This window comes from Oreochromis niloticus, linkage group LG7 (assembly GCF_001858045.2).
Source record: "Oreochromis niloticus isolate F11D_XX linkage group LG7, O_niloticus_UMD_NMBU, whole genome shotgun sequence".
Lineage (NCBI taxonomy): Eukaryota > Metazoa > Chordata > Actinopteri > Cichliformes > Cichlidae > Oreochromis > Oreochromis niloticus.
The window spans coordinates 41,220,157-41,235,095 of record NC_031972.2 but is presented as its reverse complement, the minus strand read 5'-3'; the positions used below and the strand labels follow the sequence as shown (position 1 = coordinate 41,235,095).

Sequence of the window (14,939 nt, the reverse complement as noted above, 5' to 3'; positions counted from 1 at the left end):
AAGTGTTATGATACATAATAGTTTTTTTTATTGTTTTATTTGTTTTTTTACACTGGGAAAATAAATGACAAATTGTTTTGTTAAGACTATAAAAATCACAGGAATAATTCATATTGAGCTTAAATCTTTCCAAAAAGTGTTTGCTGGCTATATTTATTTAAAAACTCGAAATCGCCAACATACAGGTGGATTTAAATGAATGATTATTCAACGGTGTTTTCTGCAGCTCGCTGTAGGTGAATTAGCGACACCTTGAGGCAGCTGGAGCTAACTGTCCAGGTTAGCGAGCCGGTGGCTAACTGGTAACTGTTAGCTTTAAGGTTAGCCTTCCAGCCCCGTTTGCAGACACGTCCACACATACACAGTGTCTGCTGCTGGATACTCAGACACATGCTGGAGTGCTGGCAGGAGAAATGCTAGTTACGAAGAAGTCTTCCACCAGTTTCTTTACATACGCAAATTGAGGTAAGATGTCTCACATGATCCCTGTCAACGCTGTCATCCACAGCGCTTCCACTTCTCTCTTTTTTTTTTCTTTCTAAAGTTTTTGCCAACGTTAGCCAGCAGCTCTTGTTAGCAGTTAGCTAGCAGGTTGAGTTAGTGGCTACGACTCACCGAGCCCAGTTTAAATGGAAGCCCTCACACGCGTGACTGATGTTTAATGCACAGGGGAGAGTGAACAGGATGCTCCCGAGCTGCCGTGGAATGAGTTTGTCCTGGCAAGCGGCACAAGGCGGGGAGCAGTGTACTGCTTTTAATGGTCTCCATCATGAGTCAGTGTTAACGGTGACTCCAGAGTTCAGAGCGACTGTTTGCCAAGTTTCCTCTTCCTTTATCTTCAGGAGACGCCTCTGTCAGGGATGCTCTTAAAGCGAACTTTGTGTTGTATATTGTTTTTTTTAAAGAAATGTTGAGCTTAGTCTTGCGGACCTGAGGTGTTCACCTCTGCTGGGCACTCGCAGCGAGCTCAGGGTTGTAGTTGGCATGTTGTGTCTCCGTGCCTTCACAGCAGCCGGTGGATTCGTCTCCTGTGACTGTGAGCTGAGCAGCAGATGGAAGAATGTGCTCTTTCAGAAAGCCAGCTGGCCCCGGCTAGAGAGGGCAGGAGAGCCTGTAGGCACAAATAAGCTGGTTGAAGAATTCGTGTGTGTGTTCGTATATAAAGTGAATAGTCATGACAAAAAGCATGGGCGTAGAAAGTTAGTTTGACAGGTTTAATATGGCATGCCGGCAGCTGGCTCTCACCTTCCCACTCCTTTTCGTTGTACAATAAAGGGTTATTATTCTATTCTTGCAATGAAAGGTGTTAATGCTGCTGCTGCTGCTGCTGAATTGGCTGCCTGACAAACCGTAATCCTCCCTGAGAAGTCTGGAAAGGCATCAAAGATTATTCTCTTAAGCAGGGATGTAGCAGTCCTTAAACCTAGACCAAAATCACGATAGAAACATCCACAGCATCTTACGGCAATTCCATCTTCCTTTTACCATGATGACTGCCTGAGCTAATAATTCCAGCGCTCTGTACTCCAAAGCAGGATATGGGGTGTGAGAAACTTGAGTAAATACAAGATCCATTTTTAAATTGTGATTTTATTTATTAATGGAAAAAGGTCGGCTGGTCTCTCCCTTAGAGATAGGGTGAGAAGTTCGGCCATCCGGGAGGGGCTCAGAGTAGAGCCGTTGAGGTGGTTCAGGCATCTGACAAGGATGCCTCCTGGGTGAGGTGTTCTGGGCATGTCCCACTGGGAGGAGGCCCCAGGGCAGACCCAGGACACGCTGGAGAGATTGTATCTCTCGGCTGGCCTGGGAACGCCTTGGTGTTCCCCCGGACAAGGTGGAGGAGGTGGCTGGGGAGAGGGAGGTCTGGGCTTCTTTGCTTGGGCTGCTGCCCCCGCAACCCAGCCCCGGATAGGCGGAAGAAGAAGATGGATGGATGGATGGAAGTTATCCATCCTGGCCCTATGTGGAGAAAGTAATTTGGTTCTTATAATTAACCATAACCCATCCTGATCTACTTGAGCACTGAAGGCATTTCATACAACTTGCCTTCACCTGTTCACACACATTCATACAAAGTGTTTTGTGTCTAGCTTTGACACACATTCACACAGGGGCGCCTCCAGAATTTTTTCATAGTGGTGGCCATATGTGGGCCACTAAAAATATTGGGGTGGCACACCAAAAACAGAATTTCCAGTTTTATTATGCTGCTGTCCAATATAGGTTAGCTGAAAAATATGGCAAGAATTATAGAAACGAATTATATGCCTAGTTCATTTCCTGCTGTTAAAGTTAATATCATTGAAAATGGGTACATAAGAAAACCAAATTATAAGCAAATTTTGGTAAGGGGAGCAATTTTTATTTATTTATTTTGGCAGAGGGTGGCCAGTTTCCCCCCCTGGCAAGATCAACAAGATGTTTTTTGATGCATGTGAAGCCTTTGTGTTCTTTTTGGTCAGGAGTGGGGGGTTTTCACCTTGGATCTCTCCTATTGATCCCATTTTTGCCCACTCTTTTTCTTATTGTTAAAATAATGAAAAGCAACCTTAAATGAGTGAAGGTTAAGTGAGGCCTGCGGTTCTTTAGATGTTTTCTTTGGGGTGTTCTTTTGTGACCTCCTGTATGAGTCACTGATGTGGTCTTGGAGTTTTGGTAGGCTGGTCACTCCTGGGAACATTCATCACTGTTTCAAGTTTTGTGCATTTGTGGGTAATGGCTCTCGTGGTTCACTAGAGTCTCGGAGCTTTAGAAATGGCTTTCCAGACTGATGTCAATGACTTATCTATTCTTGAGTTTCTTTAGATTGTGGCATGATGTGTTGCCTTTGAGCTTACTTCACTTTTTCCAGACAGATTAACACAATGTTCAACTGATTCAACAGTGAAATTGAACTCAGCTGGTTAATGATTTAACAAAGGAATGAAATTGAGACTTAATATTGAGGTTTAAGTATTACCATAAGTTTGAAAGGTACAAAATCACTGTCTATAGACGGGAAATTGAATCAACTTTTCTGGAAGATCATTCGTACCTCAATGTCTGGATAGTATTGGTGTCGAACGTTTGTTAACCCTAGAACACTAAATAATGGTTTTGTAACACTATCGCTAATGGTGGGTGTATTTTACCTGATGATAAAACATACTTCCCATCAAGAAAGTGCAACAACACATGACAGATTGAAGTATTTTGCTTTTATTTCCTGCTATACAATGTCTCATAAAATTTAAAAAAGGTTTAAAATGAGTGAAAAATTAGGGAATCCCTAACAACAACAAAAATCCTAAAATAATATTAATAATAATAATTATAATGATTAAAAAGCTGTTTTTTTAATTATTATTATTATTATTTCCTCAATTGGCTGCAAGTAATTTAAAAACTATTTTAGTGTTCTAAAACCTTTTAATATATAATTCTCAAGCAGGACACCTAGTACTTGTACCTGTTGATCTTATACCGTATTTTAAGGCGCACTGTCGATGAACAGGTCTGTTTTTATACATGAAGCAAAACAGTCAGATAAGTCAAACTTTACTCAACTCGTTCTTCTTGCTTCCTCCACTTCCGTACCATTGATTCATTAATGTTGAATTCTCTTGCAGCTGCTCTATTCCCATGTTGTTGCGGTATATTAATGACTAACCTTGTATTGTGGATGGATTATCTCAGTTGTTCTCCTGACTGAAGTTTGGTCCGTTTGCAACATCCTGCCATGTGATTACATTTGTCCCTAACCATCAGGAACCCTCACGTTAACTTTTATTGAGTGGAAAAAAGTTAGCATTCATCCTCCAGCTTCACTGTGTTTTTATGTTATGCTAACATAGCTGTGTCGCTAGCGATCACGTAGCACATCATTATATACCAGCTAGTCCAACTTCAGTAACCCTACAAAAGTCACTACTGTTTAGTTTTCTGTCTCCATTTATGTTGGAAGTGATAGCAGAGCTGTACGTTTTAATTTTTGTCAGTATCTTATTCTTATTGTATTCCAGTGTTCTCTAATTTTTGCTATATAACTTTGCACTGTCCACTTTCTGCTGTAACAAAACAATTTCCCACGTGTGGGACTAATAGAAGTTATCTTATCTTATATTATCTTATCTTAAATCTCTCAGTCAGAACATGGTATATCATGTTTAGGTGGAAACTAGCGAGCTAACTTCCTGCTAACTTCTAACTCCGTTAAATTTAATAAATTCTGTTTTCATGGATGACTGAAAACAGAAACTTAATTGTTACACCTGGTAAAGCAGCAACACTGATCATTTTATTAAAGATGAAAGAATCTAGGCAGTTTTTAACTCTCAGTGATGCCGCAGTGTTCGTTTGACTTTGGGACCTGAAGTGGACGGAGTTTTGGACCCAGATTACTCCGTGAGGCTCCTACTACGGTAGCCATAATGCTCCGACAATCCGTCAAGCGCTGCGGCTTTGTAGCTTACCAAAGTGGTACTAAAACATTTTTTGACAGATTTTTGAGCGCCGTGGACCATATAAAATCAGTTCGAGGTCAGTAAGCAAAACCAGAATTCATACATAAGGCGCACCGGATTATAAGATGCACTGTTGATTTTTGAGAAAATTAAAGGATTTTAAGTGTGCCTTTTAGTGCGGAAAATACGGTGTAATATTTGTAATTGGGCTAAGCAGACATTTGAATCCCATTTTGGTATTTTATTCTTTACTTGCTCTCAGGACAGTTAAACATTACCAGGGCTCCAAATGAAATAATAAGGCTAAAGTGTCTTACACACACACCTAAATATTAATTTAATGTGTCCTTTCATATTGTCTTGTGTCTCAATAATAGAACTGTAACACTAGCAAGTCTGTTAAATTGCACAATCAGCACTTTTATCAGCTTCCTTCCTGGCTTCAGATGGGTTGAGCTACAGCAGCTGTAGCTCCTTACTACAGTAGCTTTTTTCCAGTCTTACTAACCAAAGCATTCAAGGATACACACATTCATGAACTGCTTTTCGTACTACACTTTTACTATCACTCACAGTGCTACTTTGTCTGCAGCATCTCAGAAAAGAAATGAGTAAAGGGCTGTTTTTCCCAGACTTCTATACAGCTGGGCATTAGGGGTGTGCAATATAGCCCCAAAAATTATGCCATGATACTTCAAGAAACTTTGCGATTATATATGTGTTAGAAAAACCCCCATAACAATAAGTCAAATATAAGCACAAAATTACAGTGTTTCAGTAAAATTGTAACATTACTGCTTAGCATTTCAGTTTAACAGCAGCTAAAGTAACTAAGCCTTGTCACTCTTCAGTAGCTTCACAATATTGTTGTATAATGAAATTGAAATTGGAAAATAATTTTAGCCCTGGGATGTTATATCTTGGGTCGAGCTTTTTAAGCAGCTGCTTATATCCTAGCCTTCTTATCTACATCAGTAATTTCCATCAGAACTTCTTATTGAAGTTCTGACCATTACTTCCTTCCAGAGTTGCTTCTTCTATCTTTAAGGAAAGAAATGCAGGTTTAAAGCACATCTTTGTTGGCTTCCTTTGCAAACCCTGAAACTATATCCCTTTTTTATATACAGTCTATGGTTTAAACCTCTTCTTTGCCAGAGTCAGCCAGTCAGAAGAAAGTTGGCTTAAAGGTAGAGTAGCTGAAATGGTTTGTTTCAGACAGGAAATTAACTCATTGTCTGCTATGAAGGATTAGTTTGAAATGTAAATCATGCAGTGCTAGGAAGAAAACAGTTGGGGATGAGCATAATAATAATTATAAGTCACCTTTATTGTCTTAATCAAAGTGATTTGAGTTTTTGGTAACTGAAAAATGTCTTCCTTTGCAGTACATGCAAGCAGGTTTTGAAGTGAACAATCAATAGATTATGAAAAGCATGTATAAAAGTTTCTCAGTGAGTCAGACATTGGTGTCTTCTAAATGTGGTCAAAGAAAAAAAAATAATAATAATGTCAAGCCAAACTGGATATCTGAACATGGGTTTTGTATCTCTTCAGCATATCCTCATTTTATTAGATTTAACTAATGGCATACATACAGTCTCAGCTGGCTATAAATATTATTTCATTTAATTTCACAGTGGGGACGTTGAATGGAACTGAAACCCCACAGCTATAATGTGCCCTCGTCATCGTGCTGTTACGTATCTGAGGTTGAACTAAAAAAAATTCTGCAGTCAGTTAGAGAGAATAACATCTGAAAACATCAGTAAAAATAAAGCAGAGGTGTATTTTTGAAACGGCTTATCATGCTTGACCTTTTCTTACAGTTGATCTTATGGGAAACGTCACGCAAGGTGTTGAATTGATAACACAGTTTCACTTCCTCTTCCTGGCTGACACCAGTATATGCTTATAATATTTCTTCTTAGTTCCTCCTTTACAATGAGAAATGCGAGCTTGTGGGATTCCCTCCCTTAAAACTGGCCAAGTTGCTTCATCTAATCTCCATTTAGATAGCCGTCACCCCTCATTAAACCTGTCCTTTTTCATCTTCCTTAGGTGATAAAAGTGATTAGCAATAACTTTACAGCAAATCCCTTTTGTGGGTAGGAAAGCGAGACAACATGTTATTTAGTTGCTCTATGTTTTGATAAAGGGCGTCTTCTTTCATCATAGTGTTTGCTTGAATATAAAAAAAAAATCTGCAAGACTGCTTACAAAACATGATGTTGCATTTGGGAAACAAAAATGTCTACAGTAAACCTATAATAAACCCCAATTATAAACTTTTTAGAGAAATATTTTATTACAGTGCTGCTGATTTTGCTGTGACTAAATCCTCTTTTTGGAAGAAGCCAGGAAATCTTCTGTGAACAAAAAAAACTCCTGACAAAGACAATTTCTACCAATTTTATTTTTAATGCATATTCAACTCTTTCAAACTTGGTAGCACGTACAACATGTGGCTTGGTAAATATGCAAGGCACACTAATCAGCTCTGCTTGACTTTCCTGAGAAGGTCAACAAATGTTACTTTGACTTTATAGCAACATTATGCAGAATTGTCTCACAGTATAAGATGCATGTTCTCATTTTTTTTCTGTGATGACGAAACATGGCGGTAATAAATTGCTCTGTTTAAAAAAAAAAAAATAAAATAAAACCTGTGTCTCATATATAATATACCAAACTGTCTATTGAGGCATATTTAATGCAGATTACACTGAATTGAAGCTCATGTTGGCCTGCTCCTCACTGTGTGTGTTAGATGGCAAAACTACACTATCGTCTGCTTTCAGCAAGCTTGTGATTTGCTTATGCAGACGGCTTTGTGCAGAGTATCTGGTTCATTAATGATAATTTATCCAACCAACTATCACACCAGCATTTGTCTCAATTGTCACTCACTTAAGTCTTTTCACACACACACAGCAGCTCTCACTCTATCTGGACCCAACAGAGGCTCTGCCAGCTTCTTTTTACAGAGTCTGTGTGATCTCAGACTGTGACAGCGGAAAATAATAGTCGGGTCTTTTACAGCTAATGAGTGGGGGTCGTGTCAGTTCCCTCGCCTGAACCAATGATTGGTGTTTCCAGAGGTGTCTGAAGTGGGCAATTTCCTGTTGTTTGCCATGTGTGAGAAAGGGAATAGTGGGAAAATGTACAACCCGATTCTCCCAAAAATCTCCAGTGTTGATGATTCCATAGATTGCTTGGCACATTCATTGGGTACATGCTCGGTAGGGATGTTCCTACTGAAGAAAAAACTTAGACTAGTGGTAAAATAAAGTCGCCTAAAATATAGACTGATGGACACATGCCTTTTTTTTGTTTTTGATTACTAACCAATCTACAGAGCACAAACAATGGTAATGAGCAGGGGTGCACATAAGTGGTCCGCAGGTGCGCATTCGCTGTCAAAATAAGACGCGCACCAGATAAGAAGTTGCAACGCGTGTTTGCGTACATATAAAAGGCACTGTTTTTGTCCACTAGAGTGGGATTTTCACGGCATATTCTGCACCACATCTCTGTGCGTTCATCATTTGTTTGAAGCCAGCTCACCTCCTGCAACCACTTTTCTGAGAATACGCGCTTCTTTTGCGGTTCGGACTCCTTCTGACATTTCTTTGGAGGTGGAGGAACACCAAAGTAATTGCTTAAAGGAGCTTGCGTCTTCGACATCTTTAGGAGTTCTAAACAAATGGCTGTCCTCCTCCAGAAAATCTTATGTACGCAAACGCGCGTTACAACTTCTTATCTGGTGCGCATCTTTTATTTTGACAGCGACTGCGCACCTGCGGACCACTTATGTGCACCCCTGGTAATGAGGACCGCCCTCACCAGTAAACTGTTGAAACTGCTGAAACACGATTAGTCCTGACCTCTAGAATGGGCACCATCATTTTGATGCACAGCTATAATACTCAAAATGTCAGAGTATAAGAAATTGAAGTTTAAAGGGAAGATTAACATACCATTTTTTTGATAGTGTAACATTGCTTACTAACCCTTAGTGACCACTGCAGTAGAGCTATAATTGAACATTTTTTTTCTTCTTCAATGTTTGTGGGAAATACTGGCAGGCTGATAATGTGATAAATTGTGTTTGGATTCAGACACATTCTCCAGGGCATTTTTCCCAAGCTTCATATTCCCCAGAGAAATAATAAATGCATCAGAAATAAAATCTCTTTGAAGACTGAATTTTTTTTCCTACTGTGAAAATGTTTCAAAAATGTCAGCCTGGGCTAGAGAAATGATGATTCTGTACTGAGAGGAAGGTCCACAACTCTGATAACAACAAAAATACATCAAATATGCTCTTATATATATTTATTTATTTGGACATATGTGTAGTGAGACATTAAACACACACATCTCCATTCGACACACTAAACACTATAGCATAAAATCAAGTTGTCTCAGATTGAATGAAGAATATAAGAAATGCTCTGAGTCAGCTGTGCGATGTGACACAAGCAGCCACAGCACACATTCACCACAAAGCCAGATCAGACCGGTCAGAAACCTTTATTTAGAACCTGTGCAGCACACTTGTAACATGATCTCAGCCAGAAAAGTTAGCTCTACCTTTGACAGAGCATACAGCTCCACCCTGCCTAGAAATGTCCACAGGCTGAGTGTTTTTCTGCACAGAGCTATACACAGGGAGAACTTTCACATCAGAAACCCTTGATCATCCTTTAGACTGAAGGGTTATTCGAGAAGAACACTTCAAAGCCTAACAGCTGGTTGGTTAATATCTGACCTCCCATGTCTATAACTGCCCCGGCTAAATGAGAAAAGTCTTTTGGACTGTTGTGTAGGCACACTGACTTTACACTGACGAGGGAAATGCAGGTAAAATCCATTGTCCTGTACAAATCCACTCAAAGAATTTATAGCAGTCCTGAAGGAAAGGGTGTGATGAAAAATGTAGGGAGGTAAAGAGAGTCATAGAAGCTAGAAAGTGTTTCTGTTTTTTGTTTTTTGTTCCCAAAGTTGAAATATGGACTGTAGACGGAAGTCTTTTCATATTTTTTGCTATCATGTATGTATGTAAAATGGAAGTTGGACTGTTTAGATTTTAAGATACCAGCCTTATAAAATACACCACTTAATCAACTGTGGCCACAATCATGTTATACTAGTACTTTTGTGCAGCAGTTGGTGTTTGCAGCAGTTCAAGAAACTAGCCTCTCTGTATACAGGATGTAGTGGTGTGATAAAGATACTACATACAAACAGATAATACATACAGAAGATGCTGACATATGAACCACTTGTATTTGTGGTTGGTGGTTTGTGCATTTTCTCAGCATAGCTGGCTGAATAATGAAACATAAGAACAGAGCACTGAATTCATGATTTGGGTCCAGCATCTAAATGTTAAATTAACTAGTTTATTTTTTTAATTATACTACTATTTGCTACATGCCAAAGAGAGAAGTTCATCAGAGAAGGCTAACAGCCACAGTACGACAACATGAAGCAAGTGATTATTTCCCCACCCTCTGTTCCTCTTTCTGACTTCCTATTTTACATACAGAGACAGTTTGATGAATGACATGGCATGTGGTGTGTATTTAAATGCTGTTAAGGTTTGACTTCTTGCACATATTTGAATCTATGCAAACTGATTAAAATGAGCAAGATTCTGTGTAAAACTAAACACAACCATCTGAGGGACTCTGCAGTAATGAAGCTGGGTAATGCTCCAGTCCATGTCGTAGATTGTCTCAGTGCGACTAGAGCTTTTCTCTTTTTTTAGTATTGTACAGTTCTTAGCAATATACTAACTAAAAATATAAATTGAGAAAGGATGATCATTGTTTAATATTACATCTGGCTTAAGCCCCATCTAAATAATAATAATAATTATTATTATTATTATTATTACAGTCTGTCTGACTGTATCTTATGGATCTGGGTGAGACTAACAGCAATTCAGACAAGCCCCTGTGATGAAAAAGAAATCAAGGGACATGGCTACTCTGACCAGGATAGGGTAACTGAGGCGCCACCATGGAGCCAAACCTGGGAGATGGGTGCTACAGGAGAGACCATGGTGGCTGGGCCCATGGGGTCTGGCTGGACACAGCCTGAAAGCAAGACATGGTGGGGGCATTAGGCACTGTGTTTGCTTCTCCTCTTGATTTCTCTTTCAGTATCAGCGCTGATGTGGCGGTATTGTCTGCGTGGTGACAAATATCAGTCATGAGAATACTCCTGCTCCTTAAAGGCGGGCATAAATAAAAGTGAATGTATGATCTAGCAGCAGGGCGCGAATCAACCAACTTTTAAATTTTATTATTTAGCAGCGTTAAGTGAGTTGTGTTTGCATCTTGTAATAGTTATTTTGTGTGTTCAGTATCATACAAATGTCTGTTTCATTTTTCTGTTGTGAAGATAGCTAAGACTTCTTTGAGTCTCAATGTCCTGCTGGCCTTCCAGTTTCATTTATCAGTGCTCTTTATAAGGCATAGATGGTCCTGACTTTAGATCAGGTCACACAAAATACTGAATAATCAGTAACTGCCTGAATTTAACGCAAATTACAATACAGTAAGTATTTATAAAAAGTCTATTAGCACACTCACAACAAATTAGCTCATTTTCAAATCTATAAATGTGTTTCTAATTACACTATTAATGATTTACTTAGACTTTCTAAATTATACCATGAACCTTGAAGAGCTCCTAATCTGCAAATTCAGTCTCAGCTTTTTTAAAAAAGGGCTTGATTTAGTCATATTTTTGCCATTTGTATTAACATATTTGCATGTAAGACCAGTGGATTCCTGTGTTTTCCTCGCTCAGAAAGGGCCTATGGGTTGCGACTGCACATACAAACACGATCAACTTGGGTACAGTCTGAATTACCTTCTTTCACAAAAGCGTGTTCCTTTTATCTTGCTGTTTGATAAATAAAAATGTCTCTAAAGGTTTTGGGAGGTTTTTATGAAATGAAACTAGTGGGCTGTAATGCAGTTATTTTGTTTCATTTGTTCTCCCTGCATTAGTTGTCTAGTAATTGCAGCTCTAGGATGCTGGGGAAACAGTCCCCCATCTTGATCAGTTGATGTCAGCAACGATAGTTGCAGTATTTCTGACCCAGTTAGCTAAACATGGTACTGCATTTGAACAGTGACCATGTGTAGATAATGAAAACTACACCGACCTTCCTTCCTGTCCCATGTGAGCATCTGGTAGTAGTAGCTGGGGACATGGTTGTTAAAAAAGACTCATCAATCACTGTTGTTGTGTGTTTGATCTGGTGGGCACAGTCCTATCTCATTCTAGCTAACTTCAAGTGCTCTAAATTCATTCTCATCAGGCCAGAAAAATCCACCACTTTTCACCATTCAAATGATAAATTTGACCACCAACAGATATGCTGGATTAATGGTGTGTCAACTCTAGCAGAAACATTGAAAGGACATTGGTCTCATCCTAAATTCTGCTAAACTAAAAGAGGGGGTGAGGCTTATCTGCCCCAGTTCTGCCTCAGACTCTTTTGGGATATGTAACTACTTCTTTTTATACTTAGTTCTGCTTGTAATTTTTTAAAATGGTATAGTGGTGGGATGGCATATAGCGAGACTCAGCCACTAAGGCGACATTGTTCTAACAATTTGGTTCTTTCTAATATTTGTCTTGTGAAGCTCATACTTCTTTTCACCTCATTATCAACACATTCAACTCTACTGGAGCTTCTATCCTTCTCCTCCTCCTTTTATGCTTCCCCTCATTTTTCTCTTGCCGAAGGATGGCCACACTCCTCTCACGCTTATTTTCAGTTGCTTAGCAACCAGAAGGAGATGCTTTTTTGGGGTGATACTTTGTGATAGAACCCGAGGTGAGGTGTGTATTGTTCAGGAATTAATGGCTCATGAATGCAGTTCCACTGAAGAGAGGCAGTGTGGAGCACTGTTTAAAGTAAAGCATTCATTGAAGGACGTCATTGTTCCTTTAGTCAATGCCTGACAAGTGTTCAAATTACCATTGGTTGGGTGAGCTAGGCCACCGCCAAATAAATCAACCAAATGAAAGAAAAAAGAAAAGGCATTAGAAAACAATTCATATATGTTTTTGTAGTTATTTATATGCACTTGTGTCATTTGTTCCTAATACAAGAGTCCCCCTGCCTTTCACAGTCATTTACAGCTCCGCTAGTTTCGCTTCTCTCTGCTTTGTTTCACTACCACTATTTATGTCTGTTTCACTTGCACACAAAACAGAGGGAAATGGAAGGAATATGAAGTTTTGTCATGTTGACAACACCGTGCTACTTCACTGCAAGCGTAATAAAGTCTTCCCAATGAGTGCAGTTCATTCAAAGGTGTTGGAGACATGACAGTTTTTTACAAAATGTGTAGTTTTCATTAGAACAGTAAAATTAAATGAAACAAAAATGGGAGCTGAGGGGAAACGACAAGGCACAGCAAGGTTTCTAACAAGGCACAAAATGTTAATGTAAAAGCCCAGATGCAACACTTCTGTATGGAAAGAACCTCAAGTCACTTCAGTAAGTTTTTGCTTTGTTTGGCATTTCTTGAAATCTAAATTCTTTAAAGGAAGAATTGGTAGTTGGAAGTTCTATGTATTTGGTATCGAGTTATCCTTGATTCCTCTGTCAAAAGTCAGTGGTGGTTTTGCATGTGGAATAGGGCTGGGCCATATCACACCGTTCATGGTAATACTGGTATAATGTTGGGCAACGATAAGAAAATGAAATATTGCGATAGAATATGGGTAAAACGCGCATGCGCAGTGCCTTTGTTTTCACACGCACATGGCGGAGAAAGCATGGCGGCGACGGAGAATAAGAAAGGCAAAAGCGGGTTGTTGAATAAAACGGATGAACCGGAATTGGTTTGTAAAAATGCTGCAACTTCAGTGGTGTGGAACTGGTTTAGCTTTCGTCCGTCAGATACACAACAAAGCACTATTTTTGGTAGAGCATGCTAGCGGGCCGTCGTTATCACACTTAAAATCAATCCTTTGATTTTTCTGAAAATTGACAGTGCCCCTTATAATCCCGTGTGCCTTATATATGAATTCTGGTTGTGTTTACTGACCTCGAAACGATTTTATGTGGTACACGGCGCTCGAAAATCTGTCAAATGTTTTAGTACGACTTTGCTAAGCTATGAAGCCGCACCGCTTGATGGATTGTCGGAGCATTACGGCTATCGTAGGCAGGAACCTCGCGGAGTGATACGTACTGTGCTTCAACATAATATTACCGTATTGTGTGTGTATAACCTCTTTTTAAGTTTTGTGGATATTATATGTGGTTATGCTGAGGATATGTCGGCCAATTTCCACTGGAAATGCCTTTTGGTTAAACTGTCAGCGAGGAATTTGCATTTGCACTGTTACATTTTTATATAACTTTAATGCACATAAAAAACAGCTGCTTGTTTAAGTGAAAATACATTGATGATTTTTTTTATTTGCACTAATAAAGTTGTGGAGTTGCAAAGTATTTTGTCTAGTGTCAATTATATCGTCAGTTATATCGTTATCGCAAATTTTCAAATGTATATCGTGATAAATATTTTTGGTCATATCGCCCTGCTCTAATGTGGAAACCACTGAATGGGTAGGTGTCCAGTTGGGTCAGTAGGCCTCTTTGAAAGGTCACGACACTGAACAGCATTCCCAAAAAGTTGATTCAGTTCATCTGGACGTAGCGTTTTCAGGGGGAGAAACATTTCGTCACTCAACCAAGTGACTTCAATCTCAGCCGACTGCAGGTTTCTCCAACCTTATAAACAGTACATTTGCATAATGTGCAAAGGTAAAGTAAGATAAGGCTGGGGCAAAACATTTTTCCCACTGAAAACGCTACGTCCAGATGAACAGAATCAACTTTTGGGGATTTCTATACCTTAATTTATTCAGTTAGTCTATTCCGTTTATTCAGATTAAGAAAATCTTATGTATGTTTAGTTTGCAATACCAGACCTTGCTGATCTGACATAAGAGCAGAGCACACTGCATGTTGTAAAGTCCCAGCTTGCTTCCCCTCACCTCTCCAATTACACAAGGGGCAGCTCTTTCAGGCTGCCCCTTGTGTAATTAACAGAATCTCAGGAGTCTTTATTAAGAGTGGAAGGATTGTCAGTGCACTGCAAAGCTTGTTCATCTTATCAAATCTGTTCTGTTATCAAACCTTTGAATATTTCAATATAACATAGTGCTTACTGTATATGATTATTCAATTTCCTTTAAAAGTATGAATGGGTGAAAAAAAAAACGTATTGGCATTGTTCACTATTCTCATTTTAGCTCAGTATGAGAGTCATTTACAGCTGTGTCAGATCAGTCAAACGTGGCATGCTGTTGCACCACTGTTGCAGCGTCCATGCTCAAAGATGCTGCTAATCAGACACCAATCAGGCACCTGATGATCATTGCCTAGGGTAGCAGAAGATCAGAACAAGAGCCAATACCAGATTTGGGAAGTTTTTCATTTGCACACCCTAA

General features: G+C 39.3%; 1 protein-coding gene across 3 annotated transcripts in view; it reads left to right on the top strand.

Annotated features, from left to right (window-relative positions):
* The first annotated feature begins 79 nt into the window (after positions 1-79).
* Positions 80-14,939, top strand: part of LOC100710251 (suppressor of tumorigenicity 7 protein homolog) — a 55,781-nt gene continuing 40,921 nt past the window's right edge. For 2 of the 3 annotated variants that reach the window (XM_025909126.1, XM_005454187.4), the window contains exon 1: positions 81-465. The gene's annotated coding sequence lies outside the window, so the exon portion shown is untranslated. Of the gene's footprint in view, positions 466-14,939 lie in introns of all 3 variants that reach the window. The other variant, XM_019357934.2, reaches the window with a different exon arrangement.